The sequence below is a fragment of the Cheilinus undulatus genome, linkage group 8 (assembly GCF_018320785.1).
Source record: "Cheilinus undulatus linkage group 8, ASM1832078v1, whole genome shotgun sequence".
Taxonomy (NCBI): Eukaryota; Metazoa; Chordata; class Actinopteri; order Labriformes; family Labridae; genus Cheilinus; species Cheilinus undulatus.
The window spans coordinates 42289313-42301770 of record NC_054872.1 but is presented as its reverse complement, the minus strand read 5'-3'; the positions used below and the strand labels follow the sequence as shown (position 1 = coordinate 42301770).

Here is a 12458-nt window from a genome sequence, read left to right as displayed (position 1 = left end):
AGACAGCTTTTCCGTGGCTCACGCCACGAGTTGCAGGGAATTAGAGCTCTGTGAGCCGAAGATGGAAAGATGGCACTCAGTTATGCATCCTGAAATCTATCAGTCTGGAAATTTAGAAACAATGACTCTTCCGGTGTACTTTTCAAAATAAACACTTGATCTTTTTCAAGGCCCCTTTCGAGCTGCTCCCACATGCTTTTATTTTGAAGCTATTTCCAGTACAGTTATTTAGTGAAGTAAGTCAACTGCAAGATTGCCTTGCTCTTTCTTTGTGTCTGCCAAACTTTTGTAGTGATTAATAACAATTATTATAATAGCCTAATTGACGTTACAGTTTTAAAAATCAAGTAATATTAAGCCTATTCATTTAAGATATCTCTTTCGCTCCTTGCAATCCTCTCAGTCACTTATCTGCAGCTTTATTACCTGTAAGCAAATGTTCTTAATGTAAATGTTTTGTCCCGTTGTTGGAACGAGGTGGATTCAATTTCTGTAACGTGATGTTGGAATTAAATTGTGTTGAGCCCAAAATAACCAACAGTGATGTGATTTTCTGAAATTTCAAACGTACCCCCTTTTATTTTATAACATAACATCACAGATGCCTGCACAGATATGATTCAGTGATCAGAAACTGGGATACTAGTTTTTCTCATGTATACAGGGATATAAATGACCAGGTTTCTCTGTGCACATGTAAAAACAGTATCACAAATATGATAAAAACTAAGATATGACTCATAACCAGGACACTCAAGTCCATTAAAACACAGTCGATCTTCACATATCTTTCTTCATGATTCCTTCCACCTTTATAAGAGTCCCAGTTCCAGACACACTGAAGCATCCCCACTGCATTATGTCGTGTTCACACCGAATTCAAGTAAAATCATTTATGTGAGTTATTTACGTTTATAGTCGATGTGTTCATTTCAGCCGATGCAAACACTGCAAATGTACGGTGCGAAATGTGTGATTTGAGCAAGTACCCCATCTGAATGAGGCGAATTCACACAGTGTTCGAAACACCATTCACTTTATTCGCTTATACACAAGAGTTGAAAAAATGGAACTCGAGCAAATCATTCGCCGAAGGACCAGCCTGGGTGGGGGAGAAAGTTCACTCAACCAGAAAATGGAGGAGAAACTTGTGGTATCTATCTGTGGCTACCCTGAGCACTACAACACAATGTGCCTATTATACAGGGACAGGAATAAAAAGGAGCTCGCTTGAAGGAAAGTGAGTGAGGAGGACGGGTTGCCAGGTAAGCTGTGAAAACATTTGTCACAAATGTTTCAGCTATCTACTACCAAGTTAGCACCATAGTTAGCACTGCCGGAGTTAGCATAACCCCATCAGGCAACGTAATTTTCCATCACTAACTGACGTGTCTGTATGCTTGTTTGTTCTGGGTTTCTAAGGTTTTTGGGGGGCTTTTAGTGCCTTTAATGATAGAGGAGGACAGTGGATAGAACTGGAAACATGGACAAGAGAGTTGAGGAGAGACATGGGAAAAGGCCACATGCGCTGCACGCCTAAAAGCACCAGGCCATCTGCATCCCAGTGTTTCTATGTTTGTTGACAACTGACTGAAATGCCAGAAGTTTGAGAAGGAAGCCCCTTTCTTCTTGTGTCTTTTGGACACTTGCATACATGCAATTTTACGCACAAGTGGAGGGAGTTATTTGTGCAAATTTTAAAAAATGAAGCATGTCAACTATAAAGTTTACGCTTTCAAATAGGTGATCGTTCACTTCTGGTTCGAGCATATCATTAGTGGTTCTGCCCATAGGATGTTTGGAAAAGTTAAAAATCCCTTGGTTTGTGTAACAACACTTGGAGTACTTATAAAAGAAAATTTTACAGGCAGGCTAATAAATGTGTCCTCATCTGAAAGAAATAGTTCTGTTCTACACAAGTAAAAATATTAGGGCTGACACCCTTCAGTTGGTTGGTCTGTTGTTGATCAATGACCTCTCATTTGACAAAATCTGATTTTAAAAGAGAGGCACACTGGAACGGGAACATGCAGAGGAGGAAATGAGAGAAAGGGACACGAGCAAAGCACTGATGCAGAGTTGAAGTTATTTTCTGCTACTTTATGGCAGTTGTGCTCTATGAAACTAAGAAACAGCACATCCACAACTCAACACAAAAGTGCAGGATTTTGTTTGTATTAAAGTTGCACTGCAAGTGTCACTGTGCTGCTCTCCATCACAGCCACATTTATCAACTTGACAGAAAGAGGAAAAAAAGGGAGAAAACCAACCATAAAGAGATCTATACTGCTTCCACAATTCCATGAAACTCCTGAAAATCTCCAGAAGTTTTTGGGTTGAGCTGCATGTGTGAAAACAGCTGAATATTTCCTCTCCACTTTCTCCTGCCGCCCCTTTTATTTTTTCTGCACAGAGTGAGCTGATGTGAGAACGCAGCAGGATATAACCTGGAGACTTCACAGTAGCAGTGTGACATTTACCTCTTGTGATCAGTGCAAAGCTGTAGACACTGAAGTTTCTATGTCCAGGAAGTTTATTTTTATGTAAAAGGAGTCTTAGGATAAAGTAAATGGACTTAATGGAATGCAGTCATATAGTGTCTTCCAACCACTCAAGAAGTGTAAACACACATTAAAAGCTTCTACTTTAACTGTGGCATTCACCCTTTCACACTCTGACAGGTGACAGAGGCTGCAATACAAAGAACCAGGCTGCATGCTGATCTAACGCTCTGATACCAATGACTCTGTCAAGAGGAACTTGAAGTTCAGTGTCTGAGGATCTGACTGTCACCCAGTGTCATGGTTCAGATTAAACAAAAGGAGGACCCAAGGGCAGAAAACAGTTTATTTGAACTCAAGATAAAAAGGCAAAAAACTGAGAACTTACAGAACAGTGGAAGAGCAAAGTCCATAAATGTTTAACTAAAAAAAAAAATGTAAGAGAACAAAAAAAAAAACTAGGGTAATCACAAGAAAAGACAGACTAAGGTTACTGGATACAGGTGAGAGGAGGAGGGAAACACAAGGAAGTCAGAAAAGACGTGAAAACGAGGCACTAGCTGTAAAGTAAAACAGGAAACACTAAACTCAACTTGGGGACAACCATATATAAACAGAAAAGGCACACAGGGAGGGAAAAGTGATAAGACTAGAGACTAAACTTGGAAGTAATAAGGCACACAAGGGAAACAGGAGCACAAGGAAGGCAGAAATAGTACGGTAAACAGGAGATACAAGAACCCAAACTTGGAAGCCAAAGAAACACACAAGGAATAAAAGATCACATGGAGGGTTAAATGACCAAATTAAATTAAAACAGGAAATACTGGAACTTAAAGCAGGAATATCATACAAACCGTGGATCATAGCATGGATGCTGCTATAGCAACAGTTTTCTCAGAACTTGACGACATTTCTTCGTTAAAGGAAGAACAAAGAACAGCACTGAGTTCTTTCAAAAAACGACATAAGCCGTGTACTGACATGTCTACAGTCGCTATGTTTGGCATTATGCAGTTCTCTATAAAGTTTACTCCTCAGTAGCAGCGCACACCTACAGCATGTGTTTTGCTGCTCTGATTGGCCCATAGAGATTTGATAGACAGAACATTTATCCAATCAACCTCCGAGTTTTTTTTTTAAGGCTCTGCCCTTTCCCAAACACTGTCTATGGGGGGTTTTCCAGGTGGATGTGTGAAACAAATCCATCTGGCATGTCAGGTTAAGCTGGATTTGCCTGGAAGACCTCCAAAGGGAGGCGCCAAAGAGGCATTCTGATCAGATGCCCAAACCACCTAAGCGGGCTACTTTTGATGTGAAGGAGCAGCGGTTGTTCTCCGAGTTTTCTCCAGACGCTGTTTCCCACTTTTTTTTCTGAGCCAAAATGATAATATCTTGATAGATAGCCACGTGATGAATAAAGACAAAAGGATCATGGCAACAACTAGCAGCAGTTTTTCTTTTATCATGAAATAAAAATGCCTCTGAGTATTTTTATGGCAGATTAGGGATAGTGTATTTCATACTTTAATTAGTTGGACCTGTCAGATTTTTTGACACCTATTTAAAAAACTTTGTATGGATCATGTTGTTAAAAATGTTTAAGATATAGTTAAAATATCAATCATTCGATGCAGAGAGCAAACATGAGAACACACAAGTTGTAGCAGCACTCTTGGAGATCTTCCTCTGAGTTTATATTCATTCTCATATGGCCTGTTGATAGATGGTTTAGTGATTCTAAAATGGGCTCAAAATGATGTTTGAGATCCTGATCAGTGTGGCACTGTAATACTCACTGCCACACTGATCAGGATCAGTGTGGCAGTGAGTATTTCAGTCTTTCATTCTGTTGTAGTGTGAGCTTTACTAAAGAGCATTAGGGAGCTGTGAAGAACCCAGAGTGGCAGTGAGAATATAAAGACAGAGCTGTGGGAGAGCAGAAAGCATGAGGGGATCGTGATGAAGAGCATTAGGAATAAAAGGAAACTGCTAGAAAGGAGAGAAAGCTTAAGAGGCAACAGAGGACAGTCGCTGTGTGTGCGCTTGTGTGAAAGAGACAAAATAGAGAAGACGAGGGAGGATAGATAGAAGGAAAGAGTCCAAGAGGGGCGAAAACTCAGGGGGTGGGCGAGCGGCGGGGAGATGATGATTTGTGGCTCTCTCCAGTGTGCTAGCGTTACAGGAATGGCCCTCCAGGGCAGCATGAAAAGCCTCTTGATTGTTAGGAGTGGTAACTGGAGCCCCCAGCTCCTTGCCCTGATAGATTTATTTACATTTCAGCGCCTGGACCCCACTCAGAAAAAAAAGATACGAGGCGACCGTGGCGTCAATATTTTGTAGTAGTGATGATCCTGCTTTGCCCAGCCCCCCCTTGAGCTCTTTTGTTTCATGATGACTTAATGCTGCTGGTGATCCTGGATGCTGCACTGGTTGGTCATTCACCGTAGTAATCCACAGGCCAGTACATCCATACTCTTCTTAATATAGAACCACGCCTATGGAGATGTTATTCAATGGCTGAGGAGTCTGAGTGTCTCTTTGTTGGTTATTGACTCTAACAAATACTTCATCAGTGCGACTTCATGAGCATGATTGTATGATCAGGTCTGAAAGAGCCAAACTAAGAGCTTCCCAACATGATGACTTTCAAGTCAGTCCAACTGCCAAAGCTGTCACTTTACTGCAGCAGTTCCTCGAACTGGGGTGTGACCGGAGGCAGTTTTGAAGGCCCCAGATAAAGACCAGAATGAAGCACTTCTCTATTAAGCTCAAAGCAATTATGCTTAATTTTCTGGTAGCAAAGCAAGAAAACTACAGGGAATACCCCAAAATAAAATTATTATACCAAAATAACAAATATTACTCTCTTATCAAAAACATTATAGGTCAAACTCACCACATCTAAACATTTAACATGTTTCTAGGCCGTGTCACTTATCAAAATAAAAATATTTGCTTATTATTAAAGTAATATCTGCTTTTCTGACACATTTTTTTTTTATATCAGGCAATTTACAGAACCACAGTCCACAAAGTCATTGTTTTAATACAGTGCCTATAAAAGTATTCACCCACTTGGATGTTTTATGGATTTGATTAATTTTATTAACCAGTTATGGTCAATATAATTCGTTTTTCTTTGACAAAAAAATACACAAAAAATGTCAAAGTGAAGACAGATTTCTACCAGGTACAGTCAACTGAATAAAAATATATGTCAAATGTGTGATTACATAAATTTTCACCCTCTTAAAAGTGACTAACCTAATCAACAGAAGTCCAGCCAACTGGTGCTAGTAATCTAACAATTAGTGATATCGGGATCACCTGTGTGCAGCGAATGTGTCTCAATTGATTGGAGTGTAAAGACACCTGTGTCTGGAAGGTATAGTCACTGCTAAATCAGTATTCCTGGCTAAGTATAAGTCATGGAATGGATACAAAAAAAAAAAAAGTCCAGCGGCACTGAACATCCCCAGAGTTCAGTTAAATCCATCAAGAAATGGAAAGAAGATGGCACATGTAAATTGGCCCTCTTCACTAACTGACTGCCTGTTCAAGAAGGAGACTAGTGAGAGAGGCCACCAAGACACCTATGACTACTCTGAAAGAGTTACAAGGTTCAGCAGCGGAGACTGGAGAGACTCTGCACACAACAACTGTTGGCCCGGATCTTCACCAGTCAGAGCTTTATGGAAAAGTGGCAAAGAGAAAGCCACTGTGGAAGAAAACTCAGATTAAATCTCAACTAGAGTTCACTAAAAGTCATATGGGAGACTCCATGGTCAAGTGGAAGAAAGTTCCACTCGACTTGGTAAAGCATGGTGGTGGCAGCATCATGCTGTGGGAAAGCTTCTCTGCAGTCAGCCCTGGAGCTCTTGTAGAGCAAGAAGGTAAAATGAATGCGGAAAAATATAGGAAAATCCTGGCGGGCAATCTTATTTAGTCTGCAAGAGAACTACTGCTTGGGAAAAGATTTATTTTGTTGGCCAACAATCAGAGTCATAACTCACTGAAATGGAAATGGGTTTTAAAGCAGTTTTCTTTTTCACCAACTTCAGACATGTATCTGTTTTTTTAAGATTATTTTTGGGCTTTTTCCCTTCATTTCAGTAGGACACCTGAGGAGAGACAGGAAGGAAATACGGGGAGAGACAGTAAATAATCCATGCTGCAAGAGTAGGCATAGCAGAAAACGTTTGGGAACTACTGCCTTACTGTGAAAGACTTTAAAACAAGTACATAACTGTGGCACATCTTGATAATTAAGGTAATGTGTAATCTAGCATTAATAATGGCACTTGGGCTTTTAATTTTTGCTGACCCTGTAGTAAAACCAGTTAAGCCTGCGATTTTGTCTCTGCCTGAGTCCATCTGTGTTGGAACAACTTTCACCCAAGATCTGCAGAAAAGAAGACGTCCATTGCTGCCTTGCTTACCAGTACCAACAGTGGCAGGAACAGATCAATTCTTACTCACTCATATTTTCCAATCAGCCTGGGGAAAAGTCCACACAAAGGCCCTCCTCTAAAACCTCTGGGGCTGGACAGGGGTCAGACGGAGGCATCAGACGGAGCGGGAAGCTGTGCCATCAAGCAAACATTGATCAGTTTCAGTTTATTTGCAGTGAAGAGTCTCAGTCAGAATATACAGAAAAAAGATTTGCAGAGAGCCAATCGTACCTTCAGTTACCAAATATTTACGTATTTATATTTATGAAAAGTAAAGTACAAAAACGGTTATTCTGTGAAGTTAAAGCTTGGTCTAACATCCATGAACAAACCCCACTTGTTTTTGCTTTCATTCTTAAGTTATTCCAGGACCAAGTGTGTCCAGAAAGGAGGAGAAAAGGGAACTTTTTATGTATCAGCTGGGCCTATCTAGCATAAGCATGGTTGGATGTAAAACTGAGCAGTAATAGATTACTTTTTAGGAACTACAGAAGCCAAAAATAGCCTGTTGAGATATTTTTCAGCATCAAAAAGAGGCTAATGGTAGATGCAGTGCACACACACTTATATTTATAAATCACATCTGGGGAGGACTCTTCACTGGCTGTTCAGGGGCCTGATTATTTCTGTGGTTGGGCCTGTCCAGGACAGTTCTTTATTAAATCATGTAATTAGTCATCTTACTCGCATCTTGACAAGACTTTATTGAAACAAAGGATGTAAGTGCATGGTGTAGATCACTGGTTCCCAACCTGGGGCTGAGGCCCAAAATTAGATTTGCAAATACTGGCTAAAACTATGATAAAGAAGTTATTTAGTAGTTTATACAAAGGTCTTTTGATAGGGGAAGCATGCATACGTAATTTTTAGGGTTTTATCAGTGAAACAACTAAAATCTATGCTGAATTTTGATGGCAGTGTGCTAATTTTTCTTCTCTTTTGGGTCCTGGAGGGGCTCCCTCCTGTAGGGGGTGCTCCAAGGAAAAATGGTTGTGCCTTCTAAAAACATTAACTTGACATGTAATTTTGTGTTTTACCTTTTGAACTGATAAGTTTGCCTTTTTAATCTCAGATTTTTAAACTTTTCACTTTGACTTTATTCATCATCAGTTCTAAGGCCCTCAGGTTAGACTTAAATTCAGAATCTGGCCCCTGTTTTGATGGAGTTTGACACCCCTGGTATAGATTAAGGCTGTCGCGGTATACTATATATGTATATATATATATAGTATACCATATATATATATATTTACTATATATATATAGTATACCATATATATACGGTATTGACGATAATCGTGGTATTAAAAAATAAAATTTCAATATCATGTTAAAAATGTGCATATGATAATATTGTGTAAATGATCCAGTGCAATTTGGACACAGTCTGAAAAAGAAAATATGCCAGGGATTGTTCAGTAGACATTGGATTATTCCAAAGTTATTAGTTGTCATTCTTCAGTTGCACACAAATGCTGTGTCCCCTGCTATCCAAAAATGATTTTGTTTCAATTATTGTTGTAGTTATAGCAGATGTCACACCTTGTGGATTTTCTGTTCATCAGTTTATCTAGTTACCTTTTAGCTATTGAGTGTAATTGCACTTTTTATATGTAGTTGGACAGTTACTGTTTTCATATTGTCTCAGTACTTCCTTAGACAGGTATTTTGAGTGTAATCCGTCTGCCAAAAGAGAGAACACAACATAAATAAAGTTAAAGATAAATTTGATTGTCCCATTGTTATTTAAATTTTTACTGATATCATTATAATATTGTTATCGTGACTTTTTTTCCCCATGATAATTGCGAAGTGAAAATCTGATATCGTGACAGCCCTAGTGTAGATAATTCAGTTCAATAATACCAGGTAGATCTCTTTTAGTCCAGTCTCTTTTTCTTCATGTCTTTTTGTCCCTTGCTCTCCCTTGGAGAGCTGTTTTTGCCCCATATGCAAAGTAACTACTGGTTAATGGAAATAAGCTCAAAAGCTTCATTTGTGTGCATACGGGTGTCAAATGTAGAGTGCAAACGAGTGTTCAACTGTATACTGAGTATTGGGTGTAGCTGAAAGTGTTGGGCAGGAGAATGTATGTCATTAACTACTATCATGGGAAGAATATATGTATATGAAATATACTACTGCAACGTTATTTTAGTTAACTAAAACTAACAGAGTAACAAACAGTTGCATGTAAAAATCCATATTAACTGAAACCAAAATAAAAATGAGGTTTATCATCAAAGGAAAACTAACTGAAACAGCACAGTCTGATTAACCAGGACAATCTGTGGAGTAATTTTGCCAGAGTTAGAAATATTTTACTCAAACATAATAAAATGTACTCTTTTTGAGTGTATTTATTACCAGCCACTGCCAGAGTTGGAGTCACACAGATGAAATTGTGCTGGAATAAAACTTTAACCACACTCACTCTAGTTTTAATTCAGCTGCCAGGACTCATGGACGGCCAAAGCTGCAGCTCGTTAGCTTCCTCGGCTGCAGTTAATCCTTGGCAATCAAGAGCTACACACCTGTGATGAACTTTCAGACGCCTGTGTTTCTTATCAGGTAACCTGGCTCCTCTTTAATGTTTAAATCCAGTGAGTTTCACTGAGTTTTTTGCCTTCTCTTCCTCCTTTTGTCCCCCTTTTTTTTTTGCAGCGTCTCCATTTTTCTGCCAGTGATTCTAACAAAGAGCAGAAAGACATCTCGCACACTGCTGGGCTCCAAAAATATAATAGTTTATTGCACCAACGTTGGTGCAATAAACTATTATATTTTTGGAGTCTGCGAGACATCTTTCTGTTCTTTGTTAGTCTCTTTTTCAGCTCAGCACCTGCTCACCTTGGTTTGGATGTGCATGTAGACTTTTTTCCTACTCTGCCAGTGATTCTGCCAACCACCATCATTTGCACTTTTGTTGTATAATAAACTTCTTCAACCTTACTGCCTCATCTTCTGCTCTGCTCCTGGGTTTTTGTGTTCATCACAGCTGTTTCTTTAATATTAGAACACTTTGTCTGAGCCAGATCAATGTATTTAGTGTGAGATACAGCTCTACATAGATACCTGCATCTTGTGTTAATTTGAGCTGAGGGCTGCACACGCTGATATGCATGCCTCATGCATGGAGAATTTTGAGATCTGAGGTCTCGCCATTTTTTTCTGTGCACCACGAGCGCTTATTGGTCAAAATGGACAGGAAAATGATTGAGAGCCATATTTACCGTGTTGTAGCAAATACGTACATCCACACTGGTAGATTATGTTTGAAATCTGTTTCTTGACAACGCTGATGAAGACTACGAGCTAAAATGTGTGTTTAATAAAGTTGTCCTCCAAACCTCTACTGTTTATGAAGCTTTCTGTTTCCACACGGTACTGTATGCCACAGGTAAAGATTAAAACTTCTGGTTTGGGCTTTTCAAAATAAAAGCCGGCCTTAGCATTTCTTTAGAGAAACTCCCTTGGTTTGTGCATAATGCTTTTATTTTGAAAAGCTCCTAGCATGGTTCCACTTTACACTAAATCATATCACTTGTAGGGAGTTTTACTGAGGTAAAACTTAGGAGGAATGGCAGAGCTTTGACAGCAGGGAGACAAAGCCAACACTCAGCAAACTCGTGTTTGGTATGAAAGCTGCGATGGTACCAGAGCGGAGCATACTGAAGCGGACACGTGCAGCAGTTGTAAGGAGCAAATCAGGCTGCTAGTCTGGCTGTGGCGAAATGACATCACACGGACCAAAACATGACGGGTTCCTGGTGAGTTTTAAGCTCAAATTTACACAAAATGCAGATATCTAGTGAGTTTTATGTGTTCAATATACAAATGAGGGATACAAATATCTATCCAACAAGGGGGTTTGTATGTTCATGTTGGGTTTCTTTTGAGCAATATAAAATTACTGTCAAAAAGTCCCGTGTTAGTGTTTAAAACAAGCGTACTGGGTACATCTCCCTGTCTCAGACACAGTAATTTACATTATACACAAGCTTGATAATAGATACATTTTTTATTTTTGTTTATTTAGAACATTTTTAGAAATAATAAAACTATACAAAAAGAAGAAGAACAGGCAAACCACAACAGAAAACCACCGCTTTCATAGAGTCCTCTCCCTTGACAATAGCTGCGTTTCCGTTACAGTTTGCCACAAAATTAAAACAATATTTCTGAAATTTAAGTATAGTATAGTATAATACGTAAGTATAATTGTGCTTTGAATGTGTTTCCACTGAAGAGCGTTTTGGGCATGAGCCTCGTAATTCTAGTAAAATCTCATCTCACTAGACTCCGCTGCAAGGAAGCCGGACGCTCAAATCCTATTGCGTGTTTGTACAGTTATTAATACATCTACAGCGGTTGCCTTGACAACTTAAAACAAAAGACGAAGGCAGCAGATGGTAGTTCCAAGGCAAAGTCTGTATGTATGGCAAAAGCCACATATGGTATAAGTATGATGTTAATAAATGTTTTAGGCTGTGCCCGAAATCACTCCCTATTCACTATATAGTGCACTATATAGTGAATACGCCATTTTGGAGTGGTGTCTGAATTCTGAGTGAGCATTGTTATTCACTATATAGTGCACTCACTCTATCCCACAATGCATTGTGAAAAGTAGTGAACTGCCGATGGTCACCAACCCAGCAATATTACCATCATGCATTGCTGTTGCTGCTCTCGAACATGACTGACGAACGAGAAGAGCTCAGGAACACATATAAAAACTTTTAAAAGCTTTTTCTTTTTTTTTTTTTTGGTCTGTTGGTTTTAACCCAAGTATTTAGTCTGTAATAAAATGTTAAGGATTCAAAACAGTAACCCCCCTCCATGAGGATTACGAGACAAGAGACCATCATTTTTATGCAAAAATAAGTAAAAATACACACAAAAATGTGTACTATTTTACCACTAAAGACACAAACCTTTTTTTTATTTAACATTTGTATAAATACAACATTGGAGATGCTTTCAAACATACACTTATCAATCTTTCCATCCTTACGTGACATTACTCTTTGAATTAGCTTTTTACACAGGTTCCATCGAGTAGTCTTTAAAACAGTCCCAAGTAGAGGTCACTCCAAATACTTCTATACCTGTTACATGTACATAGACCTAAACTTGACGACAACTACTACAACCAGCTATATGGCTGCGAGTGCTTACACAAACTCAAGTCTATCCAGTTGCCACAAAAACAGTTTTCTTCCAAAGATGTAAAAATATTTTTATACATTCCCACACATACTGAAAAAGTTTAACTGAACAAGCGTATTTAAATAAAGTACAAATAAATACACAATGAGAAAAATAAATAAATAAATAAATACAAAATAGAGGCGACTAGAGTCCAGGCATTGCCTCAATTACTGGAGACCATTTTTCAAAAAAATCTATCTGATTTCAAATGTAGCCTTGCAGTATTTTTTTCCATACTCAGAACATTCCCTAGCCTTTCTCTCCATTCCGTTATGCTAGGAGGTTGTGGTTT

At 38.9% G+C, this 12458-nt stretch overlaps 1 protein-coding gene across 1 annotated transcript in view; it reads right to left on the bottom strand.

The window, feature by feature from the left end:
• The window catches only part of ntrk1 (neurotrophic tyrosine kinase, receptor, type 1), a 121029-nt gene extending 113978 nt beyond the window's left edge, over positions 1-7051 (bottom strand). Inside the window, exon 1 of the mRNA XM_041792552.1 lies at positions 6984-7051. The gene's annotated coding sequence lies outside the window, so the exon portion shown is untranslated. The remainder of the gene's footprint in view (positions 1-6983) is intronic.
• Between the last annotated feature and the right edge of the window lie 5407 nt (positions 7052-12458).